Below are 15,414 nucleotides of genomic sequence, written 5' to 3' on the forward strand. Positions count from 1 at the left end.
GAAAGTCACACAAACAGAACGACACAATCTGAAAATATCACTCTCTAACGACAGTCGCACAAACAGAACGATACAATCTCAAATTATCACTCTTTAATGACAGTCACACAAACAGAACAATACAGTCTGAAATTATCACTCTCCACAGGCAGTCACACAAACAGAATGATACAATCTGAAATTATCACTCTCCACACACAGTCACACAAACAGAGTGATTCAATCTGAAATTATCATTCTCTAACGACAGTCGCACAAGCAGAACGATACAATCTCAAATTATCACTCTCCACAGACAGTCACACAAACAGAGTGATTCAATTCTAAATTATCACTCTCTAACGACAGTCGCACAAACAGAACGATAGAATCACAAATTATCACTCCACAGACAGTCACACAAACAGAACGATACAACCTGAAATTATCACTGTTTAATGACAGTCACACAAACAGAACGATACAATCTGAAATTATCACACTCCACAGGCAGTCACACAAACAGAATGATACAATCTGAAATTATCACTCTCCACAGACAGTCACACAAACAGAGCGATTCAATCTGAAATTATCACTCTCTAACGACAGTCGCACAAACAGAATGATACAATCTGAAATTATAACTCTCCAACGACAGTCGCACAAACAGAACGATACAGTCTGAAATTATCACTCTCCACAGACAGTCATACAAACAGAACGATACAATCTCAAATTATCACTCCACAGACAGTCACACAAACAGAATGATACACTGAAATTATCACTCTCTAACATTCGCACAAACAGAACGATACAATCTGAAATTGTTATGCTCCACAGACAGTCACAGAAACAGAACGATACAATCTCAAATTATCACTCTCCACAGACAGTCACACAAACAGAGTGATTCAATTCTAAATTATCACTCTCTAACGACAGTCGCACAAACAGAACGATACAACCTGAAATTATCACTGTTTAATGACAGTCACACAAACAGAACGATACAATCTGAAATTATCACACTCCACAGGCAGTCGCACAAACAGAACGATACAATCTCAAATTATCACTCTTTAATGACAGTCACACAAACAGTACGATACAATCTCAAATTATCACTCTTTAATGACAGTCACACAAACAGAACGACACAATCTGAAAATATCACTCTCTAACGACAGTCGCACAAACAGAACGATACAATCTCAAATTATCACTTTAATGACAGTCACACAAACAGAACAATACAGTCTGAAATTATCACTCTCCACAGGCAGTCACACAAACAGAATGATACAATCTGAAATTATCACTCTCTAACGACAGTCGCACAAACAGAACGATACAATCAGAAATTATCTCTCCCCACAGACAGTCACACAAACAGAACGATACAACCTGAAATTATCACTCTTTAATGACAGTCACACAAACAGAACAATACAGTCTGAAATTATCACTCTCCACAGGCAGTCACACAAACAGAATGATACAATCTGAAATTATCACTCTCTAACGACAGTCGAACAAACAGAATGATAAAACCTGAAATTATCACTCTCCACAGAAAGTCACACAAACAGAATGATAAAAACTGAAATTATCACTCTCCACATACAGTCACACAAACAGAACGATACAATCTGAAATTATCACTCTCCACAGACAGTCACACAAACAGAACGATACAATCTGAAATTATCATTCTCCTCAGAAAGTCACACAAACAGAATGATAAAAACTGAAATTATCACTATCCACATACAGTCACACAAACAGAACGATACAATCTGAAATTATCACTCTCCACAGACAGTCACACAAACAGAATGATACAATCTGAAATTATCACTGTCTAACGACAGTCGCACAAACACAATGATACAATCTGAAATTATCACTCTCTAATGACAGTCACACAAACAGAACAATACAGTCTGAAATTATCACTCTCCACAGGCAGTCACACAAACAGAACGATACAATCTGAAATTATCACTCTCCACAGACAGTTACACAAAGAAAATGATACAATCTGAAAATATTATTCTACACAGACTATCACACAAACAGAATGATATAATCTGAAATTATCACTCTCCACAGACAGTCACAGAAACAGAACGATACAGTCTGAAATTATCACTCTCCAGAGACAGTCACACAAACAGAACGATACAATCTCAAATTATCACTCTTTAATGACAGTCACACAAACAGAACAATACAGTCTGAAATTATCACTCTCCACAGACAGTCACACAAACAGAATGATACAATCTGAAATTATCACTGTCTAACGACAGTCGCACAAACAGAATGATACAATCTGAAATTATCACTCTCTAACGACAGTCGCACAAACAGAACGATACAATCAGAAATTATCTCTCCCCACAGACAGTCACACAAACAGAACGATACAACCTGAAATTATCACTCTTTAATGACAGTCACACAAACAGAACAATACAGTCTGAAATTATCACTCTCCACAGGCAGTCACACAAACAGAATGATACAATCTGAAATTATCACTCTCCACAGAAAGTCACACAAACAGAACGACACAATCTGAAAATATCACTCTCTAACGACAGTCGCACAAACAGAACGATACAATCTCAAATTATCACTCTTTAATGACAGTCACACAAACAGAACAATACAGTCTGAAATTATCACTCTCCACAGGCAGTCACACAAACAGAATGATACAATCTGAAATTATCACTCTCCACACACAGTCACACAAACAGAGTGATTCAATCTGAAATTATCACTCTCTAACGACAGTCGCACAAGCAGAACGATACAATCTCAAATTATCACTCTCCACAGACAGTCACACAAACAGAGTGATTCAATTCTAAATTATCACTCTCTAACGACAGTCGCACAAACAGAACGATAGAATCACAAATTATCACTCTCCACAGACAGTCACACAAACAGAACGATACAACCTGAAATTATCACTGTTTAATGACAGTCACACAAACAGAACGATACAATCTGAAATTATCACACTCCACAGGCAGTCACACAAACAGAATGATACAATCTGAAATTATCACTCTCCACAGACAGTCACACAAACAGAGCGATTCAATCTGAAATTATCACTCTCTAACGACAGTCGCACAAACAGAATGATACAATCTGAAATTATAACTCTCCAACGACAGTCGCACAAACAGAACGATACAGTCTGAAATTATCACTCTCCACAGACAGTCATACAAACAGAACGATACAATCTCAAATTATCACTCCACAGACAGTCACACAAACAGAATGATACACTGAAATTATCACTCTCTAACATTCGCACAAACAGAACGATACAATCTGAAATTGTTATGCTCCACAGACAGTCACAGAAACAGAACGATACAATCTCAAATTATCACTCTCCACAGACAGTCACACAAACAGAGTGATTCAATTCTAAATTATCACTCTCTAACGACAGTCGCACAAACAGAACGATACAACCTGAAATTATCACTGTTTAATGACAGTCACACAAACAGAACGATACAATCTGAAATTATCACACTCCACAGGCAGTCGCACAAACAGAACGATACAATCTCAAATTATCACTCTTTAATGACAGTCACACAAACAGAACAATACAGTGTGAAATTATCACTCTCCACAGACAGTCACACAAACAGAATGATACAATCTGAAATTATCACTCTAACGACAGTCGAACAAACAGAATGATAAAACCTGAAATTATCACTCTCCACAGAAAGTCACACAAACAGAATGATAAAAACTGAAATTATCACTATCCACATACAGTCACACAAACAGAACGATACAATCTGAAATTATCACTCTCCACAGACAGTCACACAAACAGAATGATACAATCTGAAATTATCACTGTCTAACGACAGTCGCACAAACAGAATGATACAATCTGAAATTATCACTCTCTAACGACAGTCGCACAAACAGAACGATACAATCAGAAATTATCTCTCCCCACAGACAGTCACACAAACAGAACGATACAACCTGAAATTATCACTCTTTAATGACAGTCACACAAACAGAACAATACAGTCTGAAATTATCACTCTCCACAGGCAGTCACACAAACAGAATGATACAATCTGAAATTATCACTCTCCACAGAAAGTCACACAAACAGAACGACACAATCTGAAAATATCACTCTCTAACGACAGTCGCACAAACAGAACGATACAATCTCAAATTATCACTCTTTAATGACAGTCACACAAACAGAACAATACAGTCTGAAATTATCACTCTCCACACACAGTCACACAAACAGTGATTCAATCTGAAATTATCACTCTCTAACGACAGTCGCACAAGCAGAACGATACAATCTCAAATTATCACTCTCCACAGACAGTCACACAAACAGAGTGATTCAATTCTAAATTATCACTCTCTAACGACAGTCGCACAAACAGAACGATAGAATCACAAATTATCACTCTCCACAGACAGTCACACAAACAGAACGATACAATCTGAAATTATCACACTCCACAGGCAGTCACACAAACAGAATGATACAATCTGAAATTATCACTCTCCACAGACAGTCACACAAACAGAGCGATTCAATCTGAAATTATCACTCTCTAACGACAGTCGCACAAACAGAATGATACAATCTGAAATTATAACTCTCCAACGACAGTCGCACAAACAGAACGATACAGTCTGAAATTATCACTCTCCACAGACAGTCATACAAACAGAACGATACAATCTCAAATTATCACTCCACAGACAGTCACACAAACAGAATGATACACTGAAATTATCACTCTCTAACATTCGCACAAACAGAACGATACAATCTGAAATTGTTATGCTCCACAGACAGTCACAGAAACAGAACGATACAATCTCAAATTATCACTCTCCACAGACAGTCACACAGAGTGATTCAATTCTAAATTATCACTCTCTAACGACAGTCGCACAAACAGAACGATACAACCTGAAATTATCACTGTTTAATGACAGTCACACAAACAGAACGATACAATCTGAAATTATCACACTCCACAGGCAGTCGCACAAACAGAACGATACAATCTCAAATTATCACTCTTTAATGACAGTCACACAAACAGAACAATACAGTGTGAAATTATCACTCTCCACAGACAGTCACACAAACAGAACGATACAATCTCAAATTATCACTCTTTAATGACAGTCACACAAACAGAACAATACAGTCTGAAATAATCACTCTCCACAGGCAGTCACACAAACAGAATTATACAATCTGAAATTATCACTGTCTAACGACAGTCGCACAAACAGAATGATACAGTCTGAAATTATCACTCTCTAACGACAGTCGCACAAACAAAACGATACAATCTCAAATTATCACTCTTTAATGACAGTCACACAAACAGAACAATACAGTCTGAAATTATCACTCTCCACAGGCAGTCACACAAACAGAATGATACAATCTGAAATTATCACTCTCTAACGACAGTCGCACAAACAGAACGATACAATCAGAAATTATCTCTCCCCACAGACAGTCACACAAACAGAACGATACAACCTGAAATTATCACTCTTTAATGACAGTCACACAAACAGAACAATACAGTCTGAAATTATCACTCTCCACAGGCAGTCACACAAACAGAATGATACAATCTGAAATTATCACTCTCTAACGACAGTCGAACAAACAGAATGATAAAACCTGAAATTATCACTCTCCACAGAAAGTCACACAAACAGAATGATAAAAACTGAAATTATCACTCTCCACATACAGTCACACAAACAGAACGATACAGTCTGAAGTTATCACTCTCCAGAGACAGTCACACAAACAGAACGATACAATCTGAAATTATCACTCTCCACAGAAAGTCACACAAACAGAACGACACAATCTGAAAATATCACTCTCTAACGACAGTCGCACAAACAGAACGATACAATCACAAATTATCACTCCACAGACAGTCACACAAACAGAACGATACAACCTGAAATTATCACTGTTTAATGACAGTCACACAAACAGAACGATACAATCTGAAATTATCACACTCCACAGGCAGTCACACAAACAGAATGATACAATCTGAAATTATCACTCTCCACAGACAGTCACACAAACAGAGCGATTCAATCTGAAATTATCACTCTCTAACGACAGTCGCACAAACAGAATGATACAATCTGAAATTATAACTCTCCAACGACAGTCGCACAAACAGAACGATACAGTCTGAAATTATCACTCTCCACAGACAGTCATACAAACAGAACGATACAATCTCAAATTATCACTCCACAGACAGTCACACAAACAGAATGATACACTGAAATTATCACTCTCTAACATTCGCACAAACGGAACGATACAATCTGAAATTGTTATGCTCCACAGACAGTCACAGAAACAGAACGATACAATCTCAAATTATCACTCTCCACAGACAGTCACACAAACAGAGTGATTCAATTCTAAATTATCACTCTCTAACGACAGTCGCACAAACAGAACGATACAACCTGAAATTATCACTGTTTAATGACAGTCACACAAACAGAACGATACAATCTGAAATTATCACACTCCACAGGCAGTCGCACAAACAGAACGATACAATCTCAAATTATCACTCTTTAATGACAGTCACACAAACAGTACGATACAATCTCAAATTATCACTCTTTAATGACAGTCACACAAACAGAACGACACAATCTGAAATTATCACTCTCTAACGACAGTCGCACAAACAGAACGATACAATCAGAAATTATCTCTCCCCACAGACAGTCACACAAACAGAACGATACAACCTGAAATTATCACTCTTTAATGACAGTCACACAAACAGAACAATACAGTCTGAAATTATCACTCTCCACAGGCAGTCACACAAACAGAGTGATTCAATCTGAAATTATCACTCTCTAACGACAGTCGCACAAGCAGAACGATACAATCTCAAATTATCACTCTCCACAGACAGTCACACAAACAGAGTGATTCAATTCTAAATTATCACTCTCTAACGACAGTCGCACAAACAGAACGATAGAATCACAAATTATCACTCTCCACAGACAGTCACACAAACAGAACGATACAACCTGAAATTATCACTGTTTAATGACAGTCACACAAACAGAACGATACAATCTGAAATTATCACACTCCACAGGCAGTCACACAAACAGAATGATACAATCTGAAATTATCACTCTCCACAGACAGTCACACAAACAGAGTGATTCAATTCTAAATTATCACTCTCTAACGACAGTCGCACAAACAGAACGATACAACCTGAAATTATCACTGTTTAATGACAGTCACACAAACAGAACGATACAATCTGAAATTATCACACTCCACAGGCAGTCGCACAAACAGAACGATACAATCTCAAATTATCACTCTTTAATGACAGTCACACAAACAGAACAATACAGTGTGAAATTATCACTCTCCACAGACAGTCACACAAACAGAATGATACAATCTGAAATTATCACTCTAACGACAGTCGAACAAACAGAATGATAAAACCTGAAATTATCACTCTCCACAGAAAGTCACACAAACAGAATGATAAAAACTGAAATTATCACTATCCACATACAGTCACAAAAACAGAACGATACAATCTGAAATTATCACTCTCCACAGACAGTCACACAAACAGAATGATACAATCTGAAATTATCACTGTCTAACGACAGTCGCACAAACAGAATGATACAATCTGAAATTATCACTCTCTAACGACAGTCGCACAAACAGAACGATACAATCAGAAATTATCTCTCCCCACAGACAGTCACACAAACAGAACGATACAACCTGAAATTATCACTCTTTAATGACAGTCACACAAACAGAACAATACAGTCTGAAATTATCACTCTCCACAGGCAGTCACACAAACAGAATGATACAATCTGAAATTATCACTCTCCACAGAAAGTCACACAAACAGAACGACACAATCTGAAAATATCACTCTCTAACGACAGTCGCACAAACAGAACGATACAATCTCAAATTATCACTCTTTAATGACAGTCACACAAACAGAACAATACAGTCTGAAATTATCACTCTCCACACACAGTCACACAAACAGTGATTCAATCTGAAATTATCACTCTCTAACGACAGTCGCACAAGCAGAACGATACAATCTCAAATTATCACTCTCCACAGACAGTCACACAAACAGAGTGATTCAATTCTAAATTATCACTCTCTAACGACAGTCGCACAAACAGAACGATAGAATCACAAATTATCACTCTCCACAGACAGTCACACAAACAGAACGATACAATCTGAAATTATCACACTCCACAGGCAGTCACACAAACAGAATGATACAATCTGAAATTATCACTCTCCACAGACAGTCACACAAACAGAGCGATTCAATCTGAAATTATCACTCTCTAACGACAGTCGCACAAACAGAATGATACAATCTGAAATTATAACTCTCCAACGACAGTCGCACAAACAGAACGATACAGTCTGAAATTATCACTCTCCACAGACAGTCATACAAACAGAACGATACAATCTCAAATTATCACTCCACAGACAGTCACACAAACAGAATGATACACTGAAATTATCACTCTCTAACATTCGCACAAACAGAACGATACAATCTGAAATTGTTATGCTCCACAGACAGTCACAGAAACAGAACGATACAATCTCAAATTATCACTCTCCACAGACAGTCACACAGAGTGATTCAATTCTAAATTATCACTCTCTAACGACAGTCGCACAAACAGAACGATACAACCTGAAATTATCACTGTTTAATGACAGTCACACAAACAGAACGATACAATCTGAAATTATCACACTCCACAGGCAGTCGCACAAACAGAACGATACAATCTCAAATTATCACTCTTTAATGACAGTCACACAAACAGAACAATACAGTGTGAAATTATCACTCTCCACAGACAGTCACACAAACAGAACGATACAATCTCAAATTATCACTCTTTAATGACAGTCACACAAACAGAACAATACAGTCTGAAATAATCACTCTCCACAGGCAGTCACACAAACAGAATTATACAATCTGAAATTATCACTGTCTAACGACAGTCGCACAAACAGAATGATACAGTCTGAAATTATCACTCTCTAACGACAGTCGCACAAACAAAACGATACAATCTCAAATTATCACTCTTTAATGACAGTCACACAAACAGAACAATACAGTCTGAAATTATCACTCTCCACAGGCAGTCACACAAACAGAATGATACAATCTGAAATTATCACTCTCTAACGACAGTCGCACAAACAGAACGATACAATCAGAAATTATCTCTCCCCACAGACAGTCACACAAACAGAACGATACAACCTGAAATTATCACTCTTTAATGACAGTCACACAAACAGAACAATACAGTCTGAAATTATCACTCTCCACAGGCAGTCACACAAACAGAATGATACAATCTGAAATTATCACTCTCTAACGACAGTCGAACAAACAGAATGATAAAACCTGAAATTATCACTCTCCACAGAAAGTCACACAAACAGAATGATAAAAACTGAAATTATCACTCTCCACATACAGTCACACAAACAGAACGATACAGTCTGAAGTTATCACTCTCCAGAGACAGTCACACAAACAGAACGATACAATCTGAAATTATCACTCTCCACAGAAAGTCACACAAACAGAACGACACAATCTGAAAATATCACTCTCTAACGACAGTCGCACAAACAGAACGATACAATCACAAATTATCACTCCACAGACAGTCACACAAACAGAACGATACAACCTGAAATTATCACTGTTTAATGACAGTCACACAAACAGAACGATACAATCTGAAATTATCACACTCCACAGGCAGTCACACAAACAGAATGATACAATCTGAAATTATCACTCTCCACAGACAGTCACACAAACAGAGCGATTCAATCTGAAATTATCACTCTCTAACGACAGTCGCACAAACAGAATGATACAATCTGAAATTATAACTCTCCAACGACAGTCGCACAAACAGAACGATACAGTCTGAAATTATCACTCTCCACAGACAGTCATACAAACAGAACGATACAATCTCAAATTATCACTCCACAGACAGTCACACAAACAGAATGATACACTGAAATTATCACTCTCTAACATTCGCACAAACGGAACGATACAATCTGAAATTGTTATGCTCCACAGACAGTCACAGAAACAGAACGATACAATCTCAAATTATCACTCTCCACAGACAGTCACACAAACAGAGTGATTCAATTCTAAATTATCACTCTCTAACGACAGTCGCACAAACAGAACGATACAACCTGAAATTATCACTGTTTAATGACAGTCACACAAACAGAACGATACAATCTGAAATTATCACACTCCACAGGCAGTCGCACAAACAGAACGATACAATCTCAAATTATCACTCTTTAATGACAGTCACACAAACAGTACGATACAATCTCAAATTATCACTCTTTAATGACAGTCACACAAACAGAACGACACAATCTGAAATTATCACTCTCTAACGACAGTCGCACAAACAGAACGATACAATCAGAAATTATCTCTCCCCACAGACAGTCACACAAACAGAACGATACAACCTGAAATTATCACTCTTTAATGACAGTCACACAAACAGAACAATACAGTCTGAAATTATCACTCTCCACAGGCAGTCACACAAACAGAATGATACAATCTGAAATTATCACTCTCCACAGAAAGTCACACAAACAGAACGACACAATCTGAAAATATCACTCTCTAACGACAGTCGCACAAACAGAACGATACAATCTCAAATTATCACTCTTTAATGACAGTCACACAAACAGAACAATACAGTCTGAAATTATCACTCTCCACAGGCAGTCACACAAACAGAATGATACAATCTGAAATTATCACTCTCCACACACAGTCACACAAACAGTGATTCAATCTGAAATTATCACTCTCTAACGACAGTCGCACAAGCAGAACGATACAATCTCAAATTATCACTCTCCACAGACAGTCACACAAACAGAGTGATTCAATTCTAAATTATCACTCTCTAACGACAGTCGCACAAACAGAACGATAGAATCACAAATTATCACTCTCCACAGACAGTCACACAAACAGAACGATACAACCTGAAATTATCACTGTTTAATGACAGTCACACAAACAGAACGATACAATCTGAAATTATCACACTCCACAGGCAGTCACACAAACAGAATGATACAATCTGAAATTATCACTCTCCACAGACAGTCACACAAACAGAGCGATTCAATCTGAAATTATCACTCTCTAACGACAGTCGCACAAACAGAATGATACAATCTGAAATTATAACTCTCCAACGACAGTCGCACAAACAGAACGATACAGTCTGAAATTATCACTCTCCACAGACAGTCATACAAACAGAACGATACAATCTCAAATTATCACTCCACAGACAGTCACACAAACAGAATGATACACTGAAATTATCACTCTCTAACATTCGCACAAACAGAACGATACAATCTGAAATTGTTATGCTCCACAGACAGTCACAGAAACAGAACGATACAATCTCAAATTATCACTCTCCACAGACAGTCACACAAACAGAGTGATTCAATTCTAAATTATCACTCTCTAACGACAGTCGCACAAACAGAACGATACAACCTGAAATTATCACTGTTTAATGACAGTCACACAAACAGAACGATACAATCTGAAATTATCACACTCCACAGGCAGTCGCACAAACAGAACGATACAATCTCAAATTATCACTCTTTAATGACAGTCACACAAACAGAACAATACAGTGTGAAATTATCACTCTCCACAGACAGTCACACAAACAGAACGATACAATCTCAAATTATCACTCTTTAATGACAGTCACACAAACAGAACAATACAGTCTGAAATAATCACTCTCCACAGGCAGTCACACAAACAGAATTATACAATCTGAAATTATCACTGTCTAACGACAGTCGCACAAACAGAATGATACAGTCTGAAATTATCACTCTCTAACGACAGTCGCACAAACAAAACGATACAATCTCAAATTATCACTCTTTAATGACAGTCACACAAACAGAACAATACAGTCTGAAATTATCACTCTCCACAGGCAGTCACACAAACAGAATGATACAATCTGAAATTATCACTCTCTAACGACAGTCGCACAAACAGAACGATACAATCAGAAATTATCTCTCCCCACAGACAGTCACACAAACAGAACGATACAACCTGAAATTATCACTCTTTAATGACAGTCACACAAACAGAACAATACAGTCTGAAATTATCACTCTCCACAGGCAGTCACACAAACAGAATGATACAATCTGAAATTATCACTCTCTAACGACAGTCGAACAAACAGAATGATAAAACCTGAAATTATCACTCTCCACAGAAAGTCACACAAACAGAATGATAAAAACTGAAATTATCACTCTCCACATACAGTCACACAAACAGAACGATACAGTCTGAAATTATCACTCTCCAGAGACAGTCACACAAACAGAACGATACAATCTCAAATTATCACTCTTTAATGACAGTCACACAAACAGAACAATACAGTCTGAAATTATCACTCTCCGCAGGCAGTCACACAAACAGAATGATACAATCTGAAATTATCACTCTCCACAGAAAGTCACACAAACAGAACGACACAATCTGAAAATATCACTCTCTAACGACAGTCGCACAAACAGAACGATACAATCTCAAATTATCACTCTTTAATGACAGTCACACAAACAGAACAATACAGTCTGAAATTATCACTCTCCACACACAGTCACACAAACAGAGTGATTCAATCTGAAATTATCACTCTCTAACGACAGTCGCACAAGCAGAACGATACAATCTCAAATTATCACTCTCCACAGACAGTCACACAAACAGAGTGATTCAATTCTAAATTATCACTCTCTAACGACAGTCGCACAAACAGAACGATAGAATCACAAATTATCACTCCACAGACAGTCACACAAACAGAACGATACAACCTGAAATTATCACTGTTTAATGACAGTCACACAAACAGAACGATACAATCTGAAATTATCACACTCCACAGGCAGTCACACAAACAGAATGATACAATCTGAAATTATCACTCTCCACAGACAGTCACACAAACAGAGCGATTCAATCTGAAATTATCACTCTCTAACGACAGTCGCACAAACAGAATGATACAATCTGAAATTATAACTCTCCAACGACAGTCGCACAAACAGAACGATACAGTCTGAAATTATCACTCTCCACAGACAGTCATACAAACAGAACGATACAATCTCAAATTATCACTCCACAGACAGTCACACAAACAGAATGATACACTGAAATTATCACTCTCTAACATTCGCACAAACGGAACGATACAATCTGAAATTGTTATGCTCCACAGACAGTCACAGAAACAGAACGATACAATCTCAAATTATCACTCTCCACAGACAGTCACACAAACAGAGTGATTCAATTCTAAATTATCACTCTCTAACGACAGTCGCACAAACAGAACGATACAACCTGAAATTATCACTGTTTAATGACAGTCACACAAACAGAACGATACAATCTGAAATTATCACACTCCACAGGCAGTCGCACAAACAGAACGATACAATCTCAAATTATCACTCTTTAATGACAGTCACACAAACAGTACGATACAATCTCAAATTATCACTCTTTAATGACAGTCACACAAACAGAACGACACAATCTGAAATTATCACTCTCTAACGACAGTCGCACAAACAGAACGATACAATCAGAAATTATCTCTCCCCACAGACAGTCACACAAACAGAACGATACAACCTGAAATTATCACTCTTTAATGACAGTCACACAAACAGAACAATACAGTCTGAAATTATCACTCTCCACAGGCAGTCACACAAACAGAATGATACAATCTGAAATTATCACTCTCCACAGAAAGTCACACAAACAGAACGACACAATCTGAAAATATCACTCTCTAACGACAGTCGCACAAACAGAACGATACAATCTCAAATTATCACTCTTTAATGACAGTCACAGAAACAGAACAATACAGTCTGAAATTATCACTCTCCACAGGCAGTCACACAAACAGAATGATACAATCTGAAATTATCACTCTCCACACACAGTCACACAAACAGTGATTCAATCTGAAATTATCACTCTCTAACGACAGTCGCACAAGCAGAACGATACAATCTCAAATTATCACTCTCCACAGACAGTCACACAAACAGAGTGATTCAATTCTAAATTATCACTCTCTAACGACAGTCGCACAAACAGAACGATAGAATCACAAATTATCACTCTCCACAGACAGTCACACAAACAGAACGATACAACCTGAAATTATCACTGTTTAATGACAGTCACACAAACAGAACGATACAATCTGAAATTATCACACTCCACAGGCAGTCACACAAACAGAATGATACAATCTGAAATTATCACTCTCCACAGACAGTCACACAAACAGAGCGATTCAATCTGAAATTATCACTCTCTAACGACAGTCGCACAAACAGAATGATACAATCTGAAATTATAACTCTCCAACGACAGTCGCACAAACAGAACGATACAGTCTGAAATTATCACTCTCCACAGACAGTCATACAAACAGAACGATACAATCTCAAATTATCACTCCACAGACAGTCACACAAACAGAATGATACACTGAAATTATCACTCTCTAACATTCGCACAAACAGAACGATACAATCTGAAATTGTTATGCTCCACAGACAGTCACAGAAACAGAACGATACAATCTCAAATTATCACTCTCCACAGACAGTCACACAAACAGAGTGATTCAATTCTAAATTATCACTCTCTAACGACAGTCGCACAAACAGAACGATACAACCTGAAATTATCACTGTTTAATGACAGTCACACAAACATAACGATACAATCTGAAATTATCACACTCCACAGGCAGTCGCACAAACAGAACGATACAATCTCAAATTATCACTCTTTAATGACAGTCACACAAACAGAACAATACAGTCTGAAATTATCACTCTCCACAGGCAGTCACACAAACAGAATGATACAATCTGAAATTATCACTCTCTAACGACAGTCGCACAAACAGAACGATACAATCAGAAATTATCTCTCCCCACAGACAGTCACACAAACAGAACGATACAACCTGAAATTATCACTCTTTAATGACAGTCACACAAACAGAACAATACAGTCTGAAATTATCACTCTCCACAGGCAGTCACACAAACAGAATGAT

This window comes from Hemitrygon akajei, chromosome 26 (genome assembly GCF_048418815.1).
Source record: "Hemitrygon akajei chromosome 26, sHemAka1.3, whole genome shotgun sequence".
NCBI lineage: Eukaryota > Metazoa > Chordata > Chondrichthyes > Myliobatiformes > Dasyatidae > Hemitrygon > Hemitrygon akajei.